The sequence below is a fragment of the Lepidochelys olivacea genome (genome assembly GCF_965140295.1).
Source record: "Lepidochelys olivacea isolate rLepOli2 genome assembly, chromosome: 5".
Taxonomy (NCBI): Eukaryota; Metazoa; Chordata; order Testudines; family Cheloniidae; genus Lepidochelys; species Lepidochelys olivacea.
Window position 1 is genome coordinate 11,041,890 of NC_140415.1, and position 25,350 is coordinate 11,067,239.

Below are 25,350 nucleotides of genomic sequence, written 5' to 3' on the forward strand. Positions count from 1 at the left end.
TCCTGAAATGTGATAAGCTTCCAGAATCCACATTAAAGTCAGTGGATGATGTTAGGCAGGTACTCAATCTGTTGTGAATAATTTATTAGAAGTCTTTTAATTTAGTTAGATATGGTGTTAGGAATTCTGGACCAAATTCATGGTGGATCTTTAAAGAACTGAGAGGAAATCTATCAGGGATGAATTTGGAGCTCTTATTTTCAACTCAGTTTTATTTTCCCATTCATGATATAGTAATTCACCTGCCAACTGTTTAGAGTTTTTTATTTCAGTACTGTTTCAAAAGTGCTTAATAGTTCACCATTACTTAAGCAATTGCTTCATCCCATTGCACTCTGTTAATTAACTTCCCATACACTGTGAGATACTTCAGACCAGGTGCCAGTTCATGCCAGAGCCCAAGGCAAATTCACTTGATCACTAGATCAAAGTTATTGTTAAATGAATGAGAGTGTATTTGGTGTTTAAACTTAATGAAAACTAGTGGGATGATCCTTGTATTGTTTTCAGTTATCTGTATTGTATTATAATGTAGTAGCTAATATTTACATTGAGTATACCCCTGTAACTCAATAATCCATCAAATGAGAAATAAGCCTCATGGAATGCAAATTAGGAAATTTAAAAGAAAAGTGCTAATTTCAAAGTAAGTGGTCATTGTGTTTGATGAGTGGAGTTCAAAGACTCAAAATGCATTCCTCACTCTCTGTCAAAGGAAAAGCCCACTTGGTAATAACACTGTCAGCTTGTTTTCTGTGAGAAGAAGCTATGAGTATGGATTCAAGGAAAGATCCTTTAATCTCTGGCCTATGTGGACTCATACAGGGAAGTGTACCAGATGCAAAGCAATGATCCCTAGAGACAATCTAGGAACCTAAAAAGTCTTTTTAGGAAACTGACAGTTTATTACATCACTGCCACCATTTGGAATTACAAATTCTGACTCATATATGCATATATTATACATGCTTTAACCTCTCAATAATTCTCACTTCTTTTTCTTAGCTAATAAACCTTTAGTTAGCTTACTATAGAATTGGCTACCAGTGTTGTCTCTGGTGTAAGATCTAGAGTACCAGTTGATCTGGGGTAAGTGACTGGTCTCTTGGGAGTGAGAGAAACATAGTGTGGTGTGATTTTTGGTTTAAGTGACCTTTTATCACAAAGTCCAACTTGTCTGGGTGTCAAGATAGACTGGAGAGTCTATCCCAGACCTTGGTGCCCTGTACCTCAGGGTTCTTCCCCAGCAGAACCCAACCAGGCTCTAGGTCTCCCCTCCGAGGGGAACCCCCAACCCTCTCACACACCTTGCCTCAGTGGCTACTACCAGTCATCATCTAGCCCATGCTCACTGGGGCAAACTGCAGTCTGCCATGGCCGCTCATCATTGGCAAGGAGGTTGCACCAGCTGCCTATCTCTGGGCTGCCTCAGGCTGGGGAGTTGCCAGGTTGGAGATCCCCAGCTCCTCTGGCCTTTCCCCAGCCCTGCTCCTCTCCAGGTACCCTTTTCTTCCTGGCAATTAGATCTTTGCTTTTTTCTTCCTGGCAACTAGATATTTCCCACAGCTAGAGAGAGACTGACCCAGCTTCTCCCTGAGCCCTTATAACAGGGCCAGATGTGGCCTGGTTGGGGCATGGCCCCAGTTTTGGCTGCTTCCCCAATCAGACTAGCCTTTTTTCTAGGAGCGGGGTAACTACCCCGCTATAGTAGTTATTTCCAAATTGCAGTTTGGAAGTAATTGACTGTCTGAATATGGACAATTTTTCCTGGAATCTAATATACAAGCAGAGCTAACCAAGGCGTGAGGTTAGTGAAAGGAAAAGATACTGTTCACTATGTAGTATAACAGGGAAACAAAATTAATGATATAGAGGCACAAATAGTAGATGACAAGCAGACATGGAAATCTACTGCTCCAATTCTGCTCCAGTGGCTTTCTCCTTAATATGGTTTGTATTACTTCTAAATAGTGGATTTTGTGAGAGATTCTATTTCTTTAGTTCATGGGCTACTCCTGATGTTGCTTTTTCTTCCTGTTGATGGGTTTAAAAGGACCAACAAATATATGGAAAACTAGAAGTTCAAATCTCTTTACATAAAAGTCACAAAATTATTCAGGTTGTTAAAAGAAGAAAAACAATGCTTGCTCTGTAATCCAGCAGAATCTTGAGGTGGAGCAGTGATGGTTTCAGATATGGAAAACTTGCTGTCAGAACAGAAAACTATTATTGTGTCAGATGCAATGTTGTAAACAGTTACAAATTATCAGAATAGTTCTTGTCTGTAAGTCTCATGCTTCTTTCACTAGCAATGTGAGGCAGAGAGAAAAAATCCCACTCTCCAGTTGTTAGGGTTTTCAAATCATATAAAATATTTCTGTGGGGAAATGTGGTTCCTATCTCTTGCCTCTTACTTAAATTTGAGGTGAACAAATCCCTAATATGGAATCCCTGGGCTTTTACACCAAATCTGAATCTGATCAAAATTTGCCAAGTGATACTTGTTCTTATAATGAGCTGAATCTAATCCCCAGATCTGAGCTTTGAGGTGTCCAACATACAGGTCCAAACTGTGTACCTTGAATCTTATCTTAGCATTTGTCTAGAGAAACATTTAGTTCATTGAAAACAGGGGTGTGAATCTACCCTGCACTAGCCTGCAACAAACTAACTCTGCGTATGGATCCTGCTGATGTGCATTAACAGTTTGTTAATGTGCCTTGATGTAGTCCCATTTCAAAGAGGACAATATTAAAGTGCATTAACAAATGAACAATGAGTCCATGGCAGGCTAGTGTGCAGTAGATTCATATCTCAGCTTGCCTGGAACTAATTGTTCAAGTAGACAAGCTTTTAGACTATGAGAGAATGGTTAGTGCTCATCTATTTGCATGAGTTATCAGAGTCTTTTAAAGATACATTGGTTTTAATGATCCAGATGCTGTGCCCATTGAAATTAATGGCATAACAATCTCAAAAACCTTTATGAAATTAAACAATAAGTAATTACACACAAAGTTATGGTAAAAGAACATTGATAAGATTGCAAACTCAGTCACTCAAAAGTTAGGAAATGCCGGAACGAATGTTGCCTGTGCAACTTTAACTTTGTCCCCCGTGCATATGCATTATGAGATGGTAATTCATTACTTGATCACACCCAGAGGATGGATGGGGCTCATTTAATGAGGAGCTATTCTATATTTCGTTTATTCTCATTGTTCAGTGTGTGGCCCCAGGCCTTATTTCTTGCACACTGATCAAAGCCTGCTCTGAAAACAGAAGGATCAGTTTCCTCAGGAATTCCTCTATAGTGTCTGAGTGTTCCACAAACATTCATTAAATTATCTTCACCTCAGCCTTGTGAGATGAAAGGGTATTATTATCCCCATTTTACAGATGGGGAGAAGAACAAAAGAGATTAAGGTCAAAAATATTAATTAATTTTGGGTGCCCATTTTGAGATACCTATGACCTGATTTATATAGTACTTTATATGTTCAAAGCAAACACTTGCAGTTGTGAGTGCTTAGCATTTCTGCAAATCAGACACCAGAGCCTTAAGTAAGGCACCAGAAAATGAGGAACACAGTGAATGAGGAACACAGTGTGAAATGTTTACTTTAAATGATTTGCCCAGCAACACACAGGAACTCTGTGCCAGAGGGAGACTCCTGTTCTCAGGGGCAACATTCATCTGTTTGAGATATTCATTTTTCCCCCTGCAGAATTTATGACATGCCTTTTAGCTATCAGTGGAGTAACTGATAGCAGTAGTAGGTTGTCATCCTTGATGTGACCGGTCTGAGACAGAAACTTTGCTAGTGGATTTTACAGATTTTTGCTGATGGCAGCGGAATGGTGAGACTCTGGAATCATGAGTTCCAGTCCAGGCTCAGGAAAAAAAATGTGTTCTAGTTTCTGTCCCCACAACCTTGATTCATTCTGTCCCAATCCTCTCTTTCCCCCACCCCATCTTCTGATCCCATTCTCCAATACTGAATCTTCTCATCCCAGTCTCCTTGCCCAGCCAGTCCTAGTTCCTCTCCAGTCCCAATTGCCTCCCTCACAATCTCTCCTCGCTCCCCACATTCAGTGTCAGTCCCCTGTCTTCTTTCCCAGTCAGTTTCAGTTCTCTCAGCTCAGCTCTCATCCAACCTAGTCAGTAGTAGGAGCTGTGAGGGGCTGGAACATGTTTAGTTAACCAAACAGTTCCAGTTTTGCAAAATTATGAGCAACTGAAAACAGGGACTTTTAATGGGAAATATGAGACAACCTTAACGGCAGTACCCGCCCCATTGATAATATTAAAAGGACAGAGAAAGTTAAGAGGCAGAAGCAGAGGAGAGAGGATGTTTTCAGATGGTGGGGTCTCTTGAATCATAATTCAATATAAAGATGGGTTCTTCTTAAAAATTGAAGTCATGCTGTGAGGAACTGGTAGCAAATCTGAAGATGGAAGACAATTTGGGTGAAAGTGATCATGAAATGATAGATGTCATGATTCTAAGGAAAGGATGGAGTGAAAGCAGCAGAATAAGGACAAGGAACTTCAAAAAAGCAGACATTAACAGACTCAGATAATTGGTAGGAACGATACCTTGGGAAGAAAACCTAAGGGAAAAGGGAGTTCAGGAGAGTTTCTCAATTAAACAATATTAAAGGAAACTAGCCCAATGTGAAGGAAAGCTAGGAAGAATAGTAAGAGGCCAATAAGGTTCCAAAAGGAGCTCTTTAATGACCTGAATATCAAAAGGGAATCCTACAAAATGTGGAAACATGGACAAATTGCTAAGGAGGAGTACAAAAGAATAACACAAACACATAGGGACAAAATCACAAAGGCTAAGTCGCAAAATGAGTTACACCTAACAAAGGACATAAAAAGGAATACGAAGAGCTTCTATAAATACATTCGGAGCAAGAGAAAGATGAAAGAATGTGTAGGTCCTCTACTTAGCAGGAAAAAAGACTAATAACAAATGATATCAAGAAGACTGAGATATATAATGTCTGTCTTGCTTCAATTGTCACTAAAAAGGTGGTCAATGGTGACCAGATACTGAACACAATTATTATTAACCGGGGGAAGAATGTAAGCCAAAATAGGGAAAGAACAGATTAAAGAATAATTAGATAAGTTAGATGCATTCAAATAGCAGGCCCTGCTGAAATTTACCTAGGGTACTTAAGGAATTAGCTGAAGCACTCTTGGAACTGCCAGTGATAATTTTTTAGAACTTAAGGAGAATGGGTGAGACCCCTGAGGACTGGGTAAAGGAAAACATAGTATCTAGCTTTGAAAAGGACAAAAAAAAGAGGACTTGGGGAATTATAGACCATTCTGCCTAACTTCAATATCTGGAAACATAGTGGAACAAATTGTCAAACAATCAATTTTTACACACCCAAAGGACAATAGGATTATGCCCAATAGCCAACATGACTTTTTGAAGAACAAATCATGGCAAACCAACCTAATTTCATTCTTTGGTAGGGTTTCTTGTCTATGGCTTTCGCCCATCCACTAGGCATGATATATGTTGATTTAAGTAATGCTTTTGACACAGTCTCACATAACATTATCACAAACAAACTAGGGAAATGTTGTCTGTATAAAATTACTATAAGGTTGGTGCACAAGTGATTAAAATATTGTACTCAAAGAGTAGCTATCAGTGCTTCACTGTGAAACTGGGACTTTTACTGTGGTCATTCAAGGGTCTGCCCTGAGTCTGATACTAGTCAATATTTTCATTAATGACATGTGTAACCCGATTGGGGTTGAGAGAGCATGGGCCCTTGTCATCCCAAAAACAGGTTTTGGGGCCCCCCTAGAATAACTTACCTATTGCCCTCTTAGTCTGTCTTTCTTAAGGTATGGGTCTCCAGGGTATACTTGAAGGACACGGATACAGCCTTCTGATAAATGATTGACACAAGCAGTATTCTTTTCAAAACAAGACACCTTTTTATTAGTGTAATCAAAAATCCCCAATACAGTGATGGTCTAGAAACACAAATAAGACACAGATTCCTTATTGATGTTATAAAAACAGACATCCATTACGAGTTAAAGATCATTTTAAACCTCAGTAACAGACTGTTCATATTATTCTAAGTGTTTGTGTTCTGTCACAGATGGCCAGTTTGTCACAGAGAATTGATAGCAGTTGGTAACAGTACTTTAAATCTTACATATATAAAACCTTTTTTACAAGTAACACACAGTTACATATCTTTATTAACACACACACACAGAGAGACTAACATTAATTCTACACTGTGCTATGCTATAATTAAAACTGGCAGGCTGACTCTGTCTGCTGGCGTCTGCTACATTTGCTGCTGCTGCTGTTTGCTGCTGCCACCATCAGCTCCTTCGCCTCAGCTCCTTGTGGTCAAGTCAGGTCAGCTCTTTCTTCTAGATCTCTCTCTTTCTGTTCCTGGTTCTGACTCTCGACTCCTCTCAATTTCTCTCTCTTCCCTAACCATCGGCCTTTTATACTGAGCTAGCTGTCAGATCTTTTATACCATCTATTTTTAGCCTCAGCATTTCATTGGCTATCTGTCCATTCTATTTTTGTCCTCCAATTTGTTGTCTACCACTTTTGTGACCGTTATCTGTCAATCATTGTTGTTTACCACTTTTGTGGTCTATTTGGCTCTCTGCCAATACATTACTTCCTCATTCTACTGCGCGAGCTCGCTGCCATTGTTTACCTCAGAGTTATGATCAGATGATCTTTCCCCTACCTTTGTACTGCACATGCTCGGAAATGCCTTGTGACCTGAGCCTTCCAGTGGTGGAGTGACTTTTGCTGTCTCAAAATTGAAGCTAGGGACACCAAATGGAGTATGAGGAATTTCTCCAGTATCTTTTTGAGCCAGAGGGATTGCTGAGTTGTTCCAGGAAGAGGAAGTGCTGGTCATTCCAGGGGTGTGGAGAGAGGAAGAGTGACAGAGGGTGTGTACCAGTAGCAGCAGCAAGAGGGCTACAGTGAGCAGGCCCTCATATAGTGAAGCTTATATTAAACTATTTATCAGGTCCTGTCTCAGTCTTCTTTTCTCAAGACTAAACATGGCATAACATCTTTAATGTATACACATCAAAGCACATAGGAACATTATCTACAAGGCCAGGTCCAAATAGCTCATGCACACTAACCTGAATGGGACTCAGTCTACATAACTCAGAAGGAAAAAGTGTTGATCCATGCCAGTCTTGCTGGGATTTAAACTCATTTTTTTCAGAAATCCAGATTGTCCCCTGTCATGGCAAAACCTGTGGGAAGAGGGTGGGTAGCCTGGGGTGTGGGGTAGGGAAGACCATTCTGTGAGATTGCCTTTTTGTCATTTTCCTTGTGAAGTCCATTGTAGGGGATGAAAGCCATGGATTTTGGAACCACCTCACCACCTCGACTGAAGATCCTGGAAATCCACAGGTCCATAGAAGGAAGAGCCATCCTGAAGAGACAATAGCCCCTCCATCTGGCTTCACTTGCTCCAAAAAGAGCTCTGTTTCCTTTGTTTGTGTCTCCCTGAAGTTGCTCAGCCACAGCTGAGGAGAACCAGAAGAAGCTAACAACATTTTGATCTGAATTCATTGGCAGCTGCTTTTATAGGCAGAATCGCAGTGGGACTTTGCCTTATAGAGCATCCCCTTATTGGCCGTTCATCTATGTCCTCAAAACTGCACAGCCCCTCCCAAATGGGAGATTCACAGAGGGGCATCCATAGGATGCTGGAGGGGGCAGTCAGTGCCATAGAGGTAGGGCAGAGTAGGAGTCATGTGTGTAGGATCCCCAGGCCTCACAGGATATGTCTACACTGCAAATAAGCACCTGTGCAGCATTTAACCATTTATGAATGGTTAAAAAAAAACAGCTGACTTGTGCTGGTGGGTCTTAGGCTGCGGGACTATACAACTGCAAAGTAGACGTTCGGGCTCAGGCTGGAGCCCAAGCTCTAGGTGGAAGAGTCCCAGAGGTGGAAGAGTCCCAGAGTCTGGGCTCCAACCTAAGCCTGAATATCTACATTGCAATTTTATTTCCTCATTGCCTGACCCCACCAGTCTGAGTCAACTGACATGGGCCAGTCATGGGTGTTGTCTTGCAATATAGACATACCCAAGGCATCTGCACATTTGTGAACCTGATGTTAAAGTTACCATCACGCTGACCTCTTTGGCTATATTTGGAAAAAAAGTGAATCATCAAATGTGGCTCATTATCATGCCTCTGATTAAAATCTTCCAGGCCTTCTTGTTTTACAGTAAATGACTAATAATAAAACCAGGCCAAGTCTTTTCTGGATTTGGAAAGGGCAGCAAAGACAAAAGCTAGGATTTTCAAAGGAGCAGAGAGGAGTTAGGTTCCCAGCCAAACTGGTCCCCAATTCTAATAAGGATGGTGAAGACCACCAACACCTCACAACCTTGGAGGCATGGGGAGAAAGACTTTGGAAATCTCCTCTGTGCCACAGTCTGATTTACTAGTACAAGCCTAGTTTGCAGTCAAACTTGAATTTCCAAGAGGCTGCCACACAAACTCATGATCCCCATATTGTTGACATCTGATGTTATCCAAAGTGACAAAGTGTTTCCTGGCTTCTGCAAGTCAGCTGGGAGACGCCAGCTCCTGAAACAATGTGCCAGCTAACTTTTATATACAAAGGTATCAGTTCATCATCTGAAATTAAAATGTTTCCTCTCATTGCTATGGATCTTTTTATTCCTTCTGTCTGTGCATTGATATTTAGGGAATCCATATGTAATTTGGTATCAGTATATTTAATCATAATCTGCACAAGCACAGTGTTTAGCTGAACATATAAAATGGATTATAATGATTCTAAAATGTTTAATTTAAGAATTGCTGCCTCTGTGCATACGAATCAGAGACCTGTGTTTAATTATTGATAGTAATTAGAGCACAGAAGCAGACAAACAGCATCTGGTGGCAGGAATAATTCCATACCCCAGCCTTTGCTCAGAGTCTCCTTTTGGTACCAAAGCCACTCTTCATTTGCTGCACTGTAAAAATTTGGTTTTCTGTTTCTAAACCACCCTCTGAAACCATTCTGCCTTCTTATGAGCCCTGCTGTCCTTATGGGTTTTGCCCCTCTGGGCTGAGCAGATGCTACAAATGGATAAAGTTGGTAAGACGGTGGTCTGATGCGATCAGACTCCAAATATTATTCCTACATAAGTACTTCTCTGTTTTCATGTATGCTCTGTCTTGGTGAATGCTAAAATTTTAAATAATGCATTGGCATTCAAGCCTGAAGGTCACTATAACCAGAAGGATGCTCTGGGAAATACCAAACATGAACACTTAAGCAGAGCTGGCCAAACAGTAAAACTAGCATTTGCCAATATTTTCCCAATTAGGCAGAGTTTGATCCTGTACCCCCTGGAGTCAATGGAAGTGTTGCCACTGACTTCAATGATTGTAGGAACAGATCTTGAGTTCCATTTGCTGTGATTCATGGGGTCATATTATCGTTTACCAGCAGTAAATAGACAAATGCCAGGGGGTTGTGAAAATGTCATGAATCCAGAAAGTTTCACATATTTGAGCATGAATGATTATTCATCTGGAAACTCATTCTAGGAATGATTTATTGATTAGAGCTGGGGAGGGGGAAGGAGGGGGAAATCACTACATATTTTTCAGAAACTTCCCTTTCCCCTCCACCCTGAAAAAAAAATCTGTTAAAAATTTATGAATGGTTAAAAAAGAAGTATGGAAAATTTACCTCTAGTTTTTTTATTGAGACTTGTTATTTTCCTGCTTAAAATGTTTCAGGGAGCAGAAACAAAGCATGTAACTTAGGGGAGCAAACATTCAACATGGATACCAAACAGGCAAAAGCTGAATCATGAATAGTTTATAGCCTGAGAATGATCTGTCTGAACTAGTTTTCAAACAGGTACACAAATGAATACATTAGAGGAAAATCAAGATCAATTTGCAAAGGATTTGTGAACCTAGAAAGGAGATAAATGCAGAGGGCTAGTTTGTTACTTATCCCTTTATGGCTACAAGGGAAGCAAGGACCACAACCTGATTTGGAACTCCTATCACAGATTGGAACCCCCAACCCAGACCTTATCCACTTTGGGAGTCTGGCAGGAAGGTGCGGAGATGAATCTCTATGAGATTGCTGTTTCCCAAGGTAAGCAGGTGGGTGGGGACAAAGCAGAGGAAGTTAGGGAGTGGGTGAAGTCTTGACTCCATTTCCCCAATGCGCTGGCAGGGAGAGCTGTCAGGGCATGAGGGGGAAGTAATATGTGCATTGTCAAGGGTGGCACAAAACTAGTTCCACCAGGGAGCAAGGGAATAACGGAGAAGAGGTTGTGATTCAAAGCTTTGTTCTGCCCCTTACTCAGAGCTAAGAACAATGTCTCTGTCTAACCCACAAGGGTTATTATTCATGCTGAAATTGTAGTCTTTTTCTGAAAAAAAAAATACACATATATAAAAGAGAAGTATTTTGTATTTGGAGGAGTGGCTGTTTTCCTCCTTCTGATTCACATGGAATGAAAAGCCAAAAATCGCATAGAACATTTGGAAGAAAAATAGCACCGGCAGGAGGGTCAATTGAAAAGAAGGCATTTGCAGCGTCAATATTGTACAGGGTTCTATTCATTCGATAGTGGAACCTGTTTGCAGTATTATTGCATGGTGAACAAACACAGGGTCAAGGTTTGCTGTGACTCCAACAGGGCTGCATGGAGTATAAAATAGGGTAAAACTTGGCTCATATTGTAACTAATGGGAGACAGTGAGGGAATGAAAATAAAGAACCAGGTTCTTGGTCAGTAAAAAGGGACACACCTCCATTGACTTCAGTGGAGCTATGCTGCTTTATCCCAGCTATTGACCTGGCCCAAAGAGATTAACAGACAAAATTACATTTTTAAATTCTCAGATATCTTTAAAATCATTAGGCCTCTGGTGCTTCCCACTGCTCCATGATGTACAGGAGGGGGAAATCCATAGAAAAAGGTTGGGTATATGGAGAGTGTATAGGGAGAAAAGATGTTTAGATGAAGTATAAAATTGCATTCTGGGAAGTGTAGCTTTAGCAGACCTTTTGCATTAAAGATGTAGAATGACTCAGTAGCCCACAGACTGCTCATTGGCCACATTCAGCTTAAACTAAAATGCCATTTTTGAGTAAAATGTATCAAGCAGTTTCTAGTAAGAAAAAACCCAGATCTCTTGCTTTCTGTCATCAGATGCTAATCAGCACAATAGAATTTCAGCTTCTTCCTGTGAGACATCATTCATGAATGATCTCATATTGTACTTGTACTTTCTGTACACCAAACATGAGTAATCTACTGGAGCCCCTACGAAAGATACTTCAAGTAAAGCATTAGCAATTTAAAAAAAAATCAATTATAATCTGGTTCTGTACCTGTGCTACTTCCAGATAGGAAGGTTCTGATTAATTATATTTTCTGTATTAGACATATTATTTTTGAATGCCACTAAATGCTTTGATTTGGAAAGTGCATGGACAGTGACTAGTCTGTGGTAAAATAGTGCATGTCATAAGTATATTATGTTTTATTGCAATACTGAAACATTCTGCTATTAAACAAACTTTTGGGGCCTGATTCACATTTCACTAGAGCCAGTTTACAATGCTCTGGTGAAATAATTTAAGACAACTTTAAAACCGCTTTAAACTTAACCATAGGGTGAGCTGGCCTTTTCAGGAGGCGGGCAGTCAGATGCAGCTGTGTCAGATTTAGCTCATCTCCTCAAGTGAAGGAATGAAAAGGGTCATTTGAACAGCAGCCCAGGCTCATCTCCTCAAGCCTAAGTGATTTGTCGAAGGTCACAGTGGAAGTGGGAGGGAAAGCTGGGAACTGAAACCAGATTTCCTGACTCTCACTCCTTAACCACAAGACCATCCTTGCTGTCCTCCATTAAGGCCAGCACTTGGTTTCTGTCCTGCAACTGAACTCTTTGACTAGAGCAGGTCATAGAATCATAGAATATAAGGATTGGAAGGGACCTCAGGAGGTCATCTAGTCCAACCCCCTGCTCAAAGCAGGACCAATCCCCAATTTTTGCCCCAATCCCTAAATGGCCCCCTCAAGGATTGAACTCACAACCCTGGGTTTAGCAGGCTAATGCTCAAACCACTGAGCTATCCGTCCCGCCAAACATCAGCTACCAGGAGTGGGGTTCGAACCCACGCAGACATGCATCCATTGACTCTTAAGTCCAACGCCTTATCCACTCGGCCATCCTGGTGCCGGTAAATAAATCATAGAATCATAGAATATAAGGATTGGAAGGGAGCTCAGGGGGTCATCTAGTCCAACCCCCTGCTCAAAGTAGGACCAATCCCCAATTTTTGCCCCAAATGGCCCCCTCAAGGATCGAACTCACAACCCTGCGTTTAGCAGGCCAATGCTCAAACCACTGAGCTATCCCTCCCCCCAAAAAATTCAAAATTTTTAGTGTGGAAAGTTTCCCTGATAAAAATATAATCTTATTGAAAAAAATGTTTTTGTGAGAAAATCTCAAGTCCAATGAACAATTTAAATTTTCCAGAAAAAAACAAATAAAAATGTTCATTCCCAGGCTAGGGCCCTACCCCATTGAACCACCCTTCCATTTAGGAGCTTTAGGGTTCAGCAGGCTTTGAACTTGGGACTGTGAACATAAGCCTCCCTAAGTGCAAACATAAACTTCTTATGTGGAACAGCCACTAAAAGTGGCCAAGGAGAAACCTTTTTCCTAATATGAGTCACAAGTTTACCGAAGAGTTTTGTACGGATTGGAATCCATACCACAATGTTCAGATCTAGCATTGGGCTTCCCTGAAGTTTATATATACTCATGTCCAAAGTTTTGTTCAGACCTCTCTCTAGTTTGGGTCTTTGGAAGTTGCCTGAAAGCCTGGTGACTTCAAAAAGACTAAAGAGGAAAACAATAATTAAATACCAGTCATGTTCATTACAAAGCTTGTTGTTATTAATAGCATTATGTTTTTATGAAGCTTGCATTTAATAAAGAGGCATCCTTACCCTTACCAAGCAGTAGTTGGCTGTTTTATTCAGGCGGGTGTATCTCATGGGAGGAATTCACATGGTGTGCACATGCATTGTTTTATGTTATGGTATCCTTTGAGTATCTTGTGGAGATAAGCATTTAGGATAAAATTCACTTTTGTGCAAGAGAGCTAGCACAAAGCCAATGCACCATTTTCATTCTCAAAATAGGTCCTAAGTAATGTTATTGTTTATTGTTTTTATTACAATAGCAGTGTACACACTTCGAACAAAAAGACAGTCTCTGCTCCAGAGGGTTTATTACCTAAAAATAAGAGTCAATAGATGAAGACAGACAGACTAATGGGGAAGTACAAGAAACAGTGAAACAATAGTGGTTGGCATAATAGGCGGTGGTCCCTGGATACCTATGGCCTAAGTAAAGTTGATTTTTTATAGGCAAAGGAGAACTTTAAGGAGGGATTTGAAAGAGAATAGTGATGGAGCTCTGCAGATGTTTACAGGGCGTATCCCCAGAAGCATGATGGGCAGCATAGAAGAAAACAAGAAGCTGCTGAATTGCAAATGTAACAACTGGGCAATGGAGGCTGGCATCATGGACCAATTGGAGGTGGGACTCAACCTTTTAGTACTGAATGAGAGACAATATGTAGGCTGAGCATAGGCCATGAAGGACCTTGAAAGTGAAGACAAGCAGCTTATGTTTAATACAGTGGAGAAGAGGGAGCTAATGGAGGAATGCAAAGGGAGGGGTGACATGGTCAAAGCCACAGGCTAGGAAAACGATCTTTGCAGCAGCATTCTGAATGGATATGAGTGAAGCAAGATTGCATATGTCAGGGCCAGAGAAAAGGATGATACAGAAATTGAGATGCAGGAGGAGTCTGGATGAGAGTTTCAGAGGGGTAGCTGTGTTAGTCTGTATCAGTAAAAATAACGAGGAGACCTTGTGGCACCTTAGAGACGAACACATTTATTTGGGCATAAGCTTTGGTGGGATTTCGTGAGAGTTGTAGCTGTGTGGATGGGAAAGGCTATATCTTAGCGATGTTATGCAGAAATAATCTATGAGACTTAAACACTGATATGAGGACCTAGAGAGAGGTCCAAGTCAAAGACCTGAATGACAAGAAAGATGGAGGTTTTGTTCACAGTGATCGAGAAAGGTGATAATGGGGAGGGTTTTATCCAGGCTGAGCTTGAGCTGATGGCCATCTATGAGGACATGACAGAGACAGACAGAGATTTTAGTATGGACAGAAAACAATCCTTCAACTCTACGCAGGGTGAATTTCATTAATATGAAGACTCAAGGCAAATGTAATGGGGTTTAAAAGAATATCTGAAAAATGATCCAAGAAATATGTCAGAAAGGGAGATAGTGATATTTAATATAGGCAAAGTTGACCGTATTAGGAGACCAACAGCAGAAAATCTCACATAAAATGTCCCTGTGTACTTTCCTATTAACTGAACCATGAAATATGCTTTTCAGGCTTATCCGGGCTGGTTTCAGTTACTCTGGATGTTCCTCCTTTAGCCAACATTCAATTAATTCAAAAACTCACAGAAAAGAACTGGGTGAACTCACTAGCAATGTCTGAACTTTTCATTTTGTTCCCCCAGAGTTCAGATAACAGTGCTGCTATGAAACAGCTGAACTAGAAGAGCATTCTGCATACAGAAATGCAAATAAACTCACTGAGTGTTCCAGTTCACTGCCAAAGTCTCATTTCCAGTATTGCCACAATGAGTAATTTATCTGCTGGGTTCAGAAGCTAAGGGGTTCTGCTAGGTATAACAAAGTGAGATACTTAGGGCTTGATTGTGCACAAAATGGCACTATTCATATGCATGATTTCACTCACATAAGAGCTTGCAAGACTGTGCCCTGATGTGCTCATTTGTTGCCATTTATTGACCAGACTGCTGCAGCTACATGGGCAACTGAGAGCTCATCAAATCATCTTCTGTTCTCTACTCTGGTTTCTCCTAGAATATAAAGTCAAGTCAAGGTCTTGGTCCTTATCTTCAGGAATCACAGGGGCCTGTGCCCAGGATATCAACAAGATCATATAAAGCTCTGGGATGAAACCAGAGGTCAATAACTCCACTTCTCAGAAACAATGGAGCTTTTGATCACAAAGGTAAAGCTTGCCTGTGCAGGACATAGATGGTTCCATTGTTCAAGACAGTAGAACAAACTCCCACATGAACTGACCATCCCAAACCTCACCAACTTCCCTTCCAAAACCATAGTGCATTTCTTCAACCTGCATTCTCTAATATAAACACAGAGTAGTGCATACATTTACAAAGGTTTTTTTTTTTTTTTAAATACTCAACTGCACATGCAATTCTCCTCTGAGGAGAGAATGGCAGAGAGAAAAACCATATATGACAGATGTTACTCAAGCCACTTAACGCACTACTGTCACGTGCTCAGATACTATAATGATGAAGATCGTATACACAAAGTAGAATAGTTTACAGGTTTTCAAAACCATGATACTGTTGCAATTATTAATATTATTGATGTTGTTGTTCGCATTACAGTAGCACCTATGGGTGTCATTCAAAAACAGGGCCCCATTATACTAGGAACTGTACAAACACAAACTGAGAACCTGTCCCTGATCCAAAGATCTTACAGTCCAAGCAGGAAAGACAAATAATGAAATGATCATTATTGTCATTTTACACATGAGGAGAACTGAGTCACAGAGAGATTAAGAGCTTAATTTTCAGAACAGCTGATCATCCTTAGCTCCAATTGAAGCTACAGATTCCCAGAGCCTCTGAAAATCAGGTCCTGTGTGGCTTGACTGAGCTCAAGCAAGAAGCCTTTGGTACATCTGGGAGTTAAAACTAGATCTCCTGCGTCCCAATCTAGTGCCTTATGCACAAGACAAACTTTCTTTGGGGAAGAGACAGAAATCCCACAATTCTTTTTCTGAAGCCTTGCATAACGGAACTATGGAAAGTTCCCCTGATGCACACTACCGCACACACGCACACACATGCCCCTTTAGCCTCTAAGCCTTCTGTCAAGTACAGTCACTTAGAACAATCCTTGCAAACCCAAAATAGCAGGTGCTAAATCAGTCAGCATGGCAAGCAGACTGTTCAAGGAAAATGGAAATAAATTGTTTATAAAGAAAACAGACTATCACCTTTTGTAACCCTGGCATTACCATTTAAATGGTCCTTGACAAGGATCTTATTCTGTGCCATTTTACATTCATGCTTAGCAAACAAATATTGAACATTCATTAAGCAAACCCGCTATAACAAAAAGAAGTGCAATGACTCCAGGAATGTTATCACACTCCATGTTCTGGGAGTGATAAATAATTAAACACCTGTTGGCATTTGTGTGTGTGTTTTTATGTATGTATATGGTTCCATATCTACAGCAGCCCAGGGAAACTATCTCCTGCTGCAAGACCCTATTATTCGTTTACATTTGGAAACCAAGGGCCTGATCCTTAATTGGTATACATTGGATCATGCCATTAGAGTCAGTGAAGCAAGACTTTTAGTTACAGCTTTTATCCATCACCAGAATAAAAAACCAACAACAGAAGCCTTTTCTAATTGAAATGACTGCTTTCATTTTTATTCAAGGACCAGAACTAGATCCTTTGTTTTTGTTTTAAATATATTTTTGTTTTTAATTTTCAAGAATAAATTAGAGGAAGAAAAATCCAATGTGTTAAAGTTCAAGGTAGCAAATGCAATCAGATTTTGTATTATACAGGAATACAAAGTAAATCCTCAGGACTATATATAGTAGATAAACATTAGGAGTAACATTTTCAAAAGCCCCTACATGACCTAGGACCCTAGGTCTCATTGAAGGTCAATGGGACTTAGGCTCCAAAGATACTTGTGTACTTTTGAAAACTGTATCCTATTGGACTAAAGGCTTGATTATCCCCTCGATTATGCACATGGGATGAAATTTACCCCAACAATAATTACCCCCTTTCTTGAGGGAGTGAATTGGGAATTAGGGGGTTCATAGGTCTTTGTGCTTGCCCTCAGTGCAGGGGTGAATTTCACCCTACAAACAAGAACCACAACTTTGATTATCCAGAAAACACAGGTGAAACTGAATCAATTTGGATAATCAAGGTTTTTGCTATTCACATCAGTTCCCAGTTATTCTAGGGAGTATCGGATAACTGGAGTTTTGATAATCCATCATTTCAAGATTTAAGATGATGTAAATGAGAGAGACACGATTCATTGCTCTGCCATTAAAGTTATACAAAACTCAGCATTCTGGTGTCCAGGGTACAGCATGCATTACAGGGGTGGGCGCTATTCCAGTATGCATGGAGAAAGAGGGATAGAAATGCATGCATTTTTCAAATGGATAACACTTGTTGAAAGGAACCAATTATGCTTGCTGTCCCATCGGATTAGTCAAACAAATACAAGTTTTAGAGAGAGACTTAATTAAAGCCAGTTTGGGGCCACTTCATTTATGCTCAACCTGGACACTATTCATAGCCTCTACATCAGTGAAGGACAACTATTTTTTTTCTCCCCACACTCCTCAAACAGAAAATAAAATAAAATCTGATAGGGCACAGACTGTAATGTTATTCAAGGACCACAAGATTCTATGGAGTCTGTTGAACTGTATGAATAGGCAGTTAGCTCTTGGAGAAATGCTTACTGCTATTTGCACTTTTTTTTTTTAGAAGCCGTGGATACCATCAGTAAAGTCTGTTCTGTCTGAGCCTCCCTTTGACAGGATCATTTAGTAGATGCAGAACTGCTGCCTCTAGGTTACACCCATGGAGAGCAAATAAAACCATTGCACAGTGTCGAAACGTGACATTATCGGAAGGTAAGCAGAAAAGCAACCTAAGAAGAATATTTAAGTGACCAAAACCACTGAGTATGATGGAGTTCAATGGTCCAGAAAGAAATGGAAAACATGAGCCCTCCTAAGCAGTGGACAAATTCGAGCCACTTTCCGAGCTCCCTTTCATGAGTATTCTGAGTGAGAAGGGAGAAGGGAAAATGGTGCTATGTTCCAATCTGGGTTGGAGGAAGAGGTAGAGACATTTATAGATTTGTGGTCTCAGCTAATGGGGAAAAAAAGGTGTGAGTGTATTACAATCGACTTGTTTCTTCAAAAGGTAACCTGATGTTTGCATGCTACACTGCAATTAAAAACCCTGTGCCACCAAGTCTCAGAGCCCAAGTCAGCTGACTCAGGTTTGCAAGACTAGGGATGAGATGCTAAAAATAGCAGGTTAGACACTGAGACCTCTTCCCTCTCAGGGCCTCACAGCATAGGCTCCAGACCAAGCCTGAATGACTACACTTCAGTTTTATAGCCCCACAGTCGAAGCCCCATGAGCCCAAGTCATTGGATGAGGCCAGCCTCAGGCAGGCCGTGGATCTCTTACTGCAGCATAAAACATATTCCTGAAGGCCAGTGTTATACAGGAAATCAGACTGGAACATCTCAATGGTCCCTTCTGGCCTTGGAATCTATCAATAACAATCTACAGGCCCAATGATCCCATAGAATGGTTTGTGACAGAGGTAGAGCTTCTGACTAAGAACTGTGCAGTGGACTGCAGGGGTAGTCCTAATCTTTAGGGTATGGTCTCCCCTATGCATGCTTTTTCACCTAAATAGTAACACATAGCTCTTACATAGTGCTTTACACCCAGAGATTGCCAAGCACTTTACAGCCAAGGTATCAATATCAGCATTTTACATATGGGGAAACTGAGGCACAGAGAAAGGACATGACTAATCCAAAGTGACACAGCAAAGGAGCAGCAGAGTGGGGAACTGAAGCCAGGTCTCCTGAGTCCCAAGCCAGTGGCCTATCTGCTAGGTCACACTACACTGGGATGGCAGAATCCCATCAGGGTTGCAACAATTTAATGTTCAAAATGTTAAACAATTGCATGAAGTTTCCCATACAGAATATAACTGTTCTACAATGTTGTGATAATGCAACAGAGTTCAGTTCATAGAATTTGTTAGTGGGCTTTCAATTCCACTAAGTCTGAAGTATTCAAACAGCTTTACACTGTAGAAATATAATGTATTTGGCATCTTAACATACAGAATACATCTTAAAAGGCAGTTATTGGCAATTTCATACTGTTGATAATGCTAGAACTTTTCTGAATCAGATAACAACCAATGATCTTTACTACTGTGCTTTATATATTGTTATTTGGCTGTAGTGTCATATAATCCAATCTTATACATATTTAACAACTATAGAATTTACTGAATATGGTATGTAAATGGAAAAAATGGAATTTAAGAGCAAATTAATGGTAGACAGAATTCTTTAATAATAAATCCATTTAGTATTAATGATAATTTACAGAGACTATGTAGAGGGTGAAAATCACCCCACACAGAGAGCTACACAAGAATATGGAAGATTTAGGTGATGTATGTAGAGCAGAAGTGCAGACTGATGCGCAGAATGCCCTTGAGTCCATTCCTTGACTAGCTGTTGCCTCAGCTCTGGAACCAATCTGCTGTGATTAATAAACGTAATGGGACAGACTTTACTCTTTAATAACAAAAGTGATATAGCACTTGTTGAGCTCTTGTCTTACCCTTGGTGGACGTGAAGAACAACTGATCACCATCCTGTGTATAACAATCGTCTACAGCTATAAAATACACACAGAGTGCATGCTACTATGGAACCTTCAGCTTAATCTACTGGTTAGAGGAGGGGACTAGGAGCCAAATGTGTTAGTCCTCAACTCTAGGAAGAAGTTTCTCCTAAGTTTTTTCAGGTGCTGTCGTGGCACAATGCAGAGCTGTCTTGGGCAGCCACAGAAGAAGAACAGCAGGTCACAGAGCAGCAAGAAAACCATTGAAACTACACTTCTCAGAGCCAATGACAGTGGAGACATTCACCTCCCACACAAATGTGGAGACTTCTCCTAACATGCAGTTACTCTCCTCCAAGACCCGTAGAATATTGATTGCACTCTATTGAGCATGCTTATTTGGCTGAGCATGCTCATTCTATTGAATATGCTTGCTCACGGCTGAGCTGTGATGTATTTGCCATGTCCCTTTTTCCACAGTTCAGCAGTACCTTTGGACTAGCCTTCTGCACTGGGGTGAATTTCATCCAAAATGAAGGTATAAGAAATTTGGCCCCATCCTCAACTGGTGTATTTCACTGAAGTAACTATGCCGAATTGCACCAGTTCAGTATCTGGCCCATGATGAGTGTCAGGCCTTTAGAATTAGTGACAGCTTATTGACCTAGATCTGAGAGAGACCCCATGTGGCACATGAAGATGGTGCTCAAGCCATTGGAACAGCAAGGTGCCGCGGTTCATCATGAGCAAATGTGAAAGGCATGTCTGCAAGATCTTACCCCTGCTGCTCTGGTAATATGACAATGGTTGTTAGCAGGATACAGGGATTGTTCTTGGCAGCTGGCAGCACAGGAGGTGGTAAGCTAAATATTACATTCCACATCTCCAGCAAACCTCTTCATAGAGCCATACCATTCTGAGACCACAATGTGAAACAACAGAGCTATAAAACTGCTTACATTTGATTATCCAAAAGATATACTGTGTATACTAAGTGAGTATTGTTACAGACATTAACTGAAGCAGTAATTAACTGGTATGGAGATGGTTGGGCATTGATTAAAGCTGTGCTGTTTTCTTCTATAACCTGTTTGGTTACCAGTGACTCACCGTGTGGCACTGCTATTGGGCAACATTGTCTAATTTTGACTCTTTGAACTTTTTCCTGACGCCACCATTTGACCCCATTCCTTGACACTCTGCCAGTTGTAGTGATATCACACAACCAGTGCCAGGTTGCATTATTATGCATTGCTATGTGTGTCTATAATTGTATGAGGGCAGAAAAAGGCAAGTCTCTGATTCGAAGGACTACCCCATGCCAAATTTCAAGTTCCTGCTGCAAAGCACAGACACTAGTATGCTTCAGAAATGTTTGGAAAAAATATCATCATGGGAAGTGTTAAGAAACCTAAATATAGGGGTTGCTGCTGCTCCCCCAGCTACTCCCATATAAATAATATTGAATATTTGTGTTGGCTTTTGCAACATTAAGAGCACTCATTTAATACAGCTATTTTGGTAGGTAATGTATATAAAATTCCATACAAAACAATGACTCTTATGCAGTTACTATGTAATCATCTATTTTATTATCCAATAATGCAGTCATAGAATCATGGAAATGTAGGGCTGGATGGGATCCTAAAAAGTCATCCATCCATCACCTTCTGCTGAGACATGATTAAACATTCCTAGACCAGAACCGCACCTGGTCTAACCTGTTTTAAAAAACCTCCTAGAACAGAGATGCCACAATCTCCTGAAGTAACCTGTTTCAGTGCTTAACTATCCTTATAATTAGAAAGTTTTCCATAATACCTAAACTAAATCTCCCTTGCTGCAACCTAAGATGATTACTTCTTGTTCTACCCTTGCTGGACATGGAGAACAACTGATCACCATCCTCTTTATAACAACCTTTTACAGATTTGAATCGGTGCTAATAAATGCACACAGCGTTCAATTCTTCCCATATGCTATTACACAACCTTCAGTTTAATCTACTGGTTAGAGTAGGGGACTAGGAGCTAAATGTATTAGCCCTTACTTGGGCCTTGATTTGCTGTCTGACCTTGGAATGTCAAGTGAGCACTCTTTTCTTCAGTTTACCTATTTATACGACCAATATAATAATTCTTACCGACCCACCAGAGGTTATTGTTGTTTACTAGGGAGAATGCTTTGAGATCCTAGGGTGAAAACGAGCGCTAGGTGTTTTTACTATTTTAGCTGCTAGAAGTTTACAATACCAGAGAACACAGCCCTGAAGTAATAGTAATTATATGTGGACTAATCACTATAGAGCCTTTGCATAGTATTTTATTTATAAAAACTCAGCTATTGAATACTGATATGATTTTTAAGTAACCAGAGTTCTCTCTCCTGCTATTCTACCTACCAGGATAGCTCCATAGAGGCTTTAATAGAGAAGATTTCATTGGTGTCATACATGCTGCTGTAAACATCTAAGCTGGGAAGCAAAACATTTCCTTCTGGAAATAAAACTTGTATTTATGCTAAAACAATTCTTGTGATCTGCAGCGTCTCATAATTGGTTTGCAGACTATACACATTTCATTGCACTTTGCTTTGTGAAATGTCCCTCCTGTTGTCATACTCAAGAGTCATGTCTGTAAGCTAACAGACATAGTGTTATGCTCGGGGCCGCAAAGCTCCACACAGCCCCACAGAGTTCTGGGAGGCTCTCAGAGAGAACAGCCATTGTGCCATTTTTCTGGGTATCATCTGAAGCCCTGTGAAGTCAATGGGAGTCCTTCTGCAGACTTCAATGGAGTTTGGATGAAGGCCCTCGAGGAGACGGCAGTGCTTGTCCCTCAGCTCCACTGGCTAGTGCAGAAGCTGATGTGAGCCATGACTCGCTGAATAGCATAGCATTGACTTAAGGCTAACCCTGGAGAGTCCTTCTACTTTGCAGGCACAAGGGGTGGTCTTGTTTATACCCCACACATGGAGTAAGAGGATGCAACAAACCCATTTTCTTCTGACTTTGCATTGCACACCCACACAAGCAGCAGACACAACCTAATATTGAAAGCTGAGCCCCTCTTTACACAAGGGTTGGACAGAGGCCATGGGATTTTTTTTGGGGGGGGAATTATTATGATTTTTATTTTTTAATATTTTTATTGCAGTCGCACTTAGAAGCACCAGTCATGGACCAGGACCCGATTGTGCTAGGTGCTATACAAATGTACAACATAGGGATGGTTTCTTTCCCAAAAGATCTGGTAGGGGCCATGGTGGACAAGCAAGTCACTATGCGTTCCCAGTGTGACGATCCTTGAATGTACAAACAAGGGAGTGGGAGTAGCGAGTACACACAGAGAGGTGATTTTACCTCTGTAGACTGTATTGATGAGAACAATATTAGAATACCACACAAAGTTCTGATGTCCATATTTTCAAATGGAAGGTGAAAAATTGAAGAAGGTGCAAAAGAGAACCACAAAATTATCTAAGGGCTGGAGAAAATGCCTTACAATGAGAGACTTAAAGAGATGAGTCTGTTTAGCTTATCAAAAAGAAGGTTGAGTTCTAAGTACCTTCAGGAGAAGAAAACACTAAAAAGCTCTTTAATCTAGCACAGAAATTGGAAACAAGATACAGTGGCAAATTAGAAATAAGGCACACATATTTAACAATGAGGGGGATTAACTACTGGAACAAACCGTTAAGGAAAGGGATGGTTTCTCCCTCTGTTGCAGTCTCTAGATCAAAACCAGAAGCCTTTCTGAAAAATATGCTTCACTCACGGACAAATGGTTGTGCTCAAAAGAGGGGTAACTGGATGTAATTTAAGGACTGGTTATTTACATGTGGTCAGACTTGATATAACACTCCATTTTGGCTTTAAAACTCTATGAATCATTGAAAGAGCTTACAATCTACTCATGCTTCTTCTACATCAGAACTCTACTCACAAGCAATCCCAGAGGTATGCTGCCACTGAAATTGCCTTTAGTAGGCTTCTAAGTCAACACCCCTCATGGATACATGAGTATATATATAAATAGATTTACATACGTAATGGGAGTTTTGCCATGTATCAAGGGAAGGATGGACTCCTAAGGCTTGAATAAATTTGGACTCTTGCCCCTTGCTGCTCAGGATAAATTGATGAAGCTATTTTGTTCCTCACAACAGGACCATTCTCAGATAAACAAGTTCTAAATCATACTTATGGTCACAAATTCAGCTTTGGGTCTAAATCAGTGTGAAAAACAGTTGATGTAACTTATATAATCTTTCTGCAGGTTAGCGTAAAGGCTCAGAATCTCCCTCTTGCCAATACAATTATCAGCCACAATTCATTCATCTGACAAATTATGTCATTATTTTTCTAATGATTTATTTGAAAATACTTTTTCCATTATTTGTCCAGTTCTACTTAACAACATGTGAACATGTAAAACCCTTCCATATCACCTCTGAATTTTGGCCTAGTGTATCAAGAATGTGTGTAGACCAAAGTGCTAAAGCCAAGTAGCCAGCTGAAGTGGGCAAGTGATCTCAAATTAGTATGCTTGGTTCTGGGAGTCAACAGAAACTTCTTAAATGTTCTGACATTATGAACTTGTGTCATGGTGACTCAAAGAGTTTGGACACAATTTCACTGAATGAGTGCCAAACCCCAGATTTTCTGGGTTTGGTCACCTCTATAGTGTGACCAAATACTGAATACTTCTGTGGCCAAATTCTTCTCACATACCTGTGAAATACAGAGCATCAGACAATAGGAGTAGAGTTACTTCAGATTAACATCAGTGTAATTGTGATTAGAATCTGTCCCATGTGTCTGAACTACCCTCTCATGCTTAGAAGTGATCCCTCCAGACCTGAGGCTGAGGCACAAAGACAGACCTTGCTGGGAAAGTGCCGTGGTCACTGCATTTCTCTAATTCTTTTGTGGATTATATTGCAGGAGTTTTGTTTCCAGTGCTCTCAAGCTGACACCTTTCATAAACGCTAAATTCACTCCTCTGTAATAAAAATCTCACAATAATTACAAAATATAACAAAATAGAAGGATTTTATGAATTTCACTGTACTTTACAATCAGCTGGAGGACTTCAAGCACTAAATCTCTATCACGGAAGTGATGTTATGTGTTAACTAGTAAACCTGGCTGGTTTATGATAGGCCTTTTGACTAAACCTGGGTATGTTTTGAAGACTCGTTTATTTTCTCCTAAAGCTCAGTGGCCTCCAATAAAAGTTGCTTTTCTGTATTCTGCTGGGATAGATGCAGAGTTCACAGAAAGTTATTAATATTCTATGATCCTACAAAAGCCCAGAGCGCTTTGCTCAGATGATTTTGGCAGAGGACATATCTTATGAAATAGATATAAATCAGGTGGCTAAAAGGCCTCAACTGCCACATAGAAATACCACTGAGCTGTGTCTCATGCCTTTCTCTTTCATGGATTTTGAAGCCCTAATTAATACAGTTAGGCCTCATCTGCATGTGAAAGTAGCACCGGTATAACCTAAAATTTTAACTTAAACCAGCATATCTATACTCAGGCAGGTTTCAGAGTAGCAGTCGTGTTAGTGTGTATCTGCAAAAAGAACAGGAGTACTTGTAGCACCTTAGAGACTAACAAATTTATTTGATCATAAGCTTTCATGGGCTACAGCCCACTTCATCGGAAAACTCTGTATGGCCACTCTC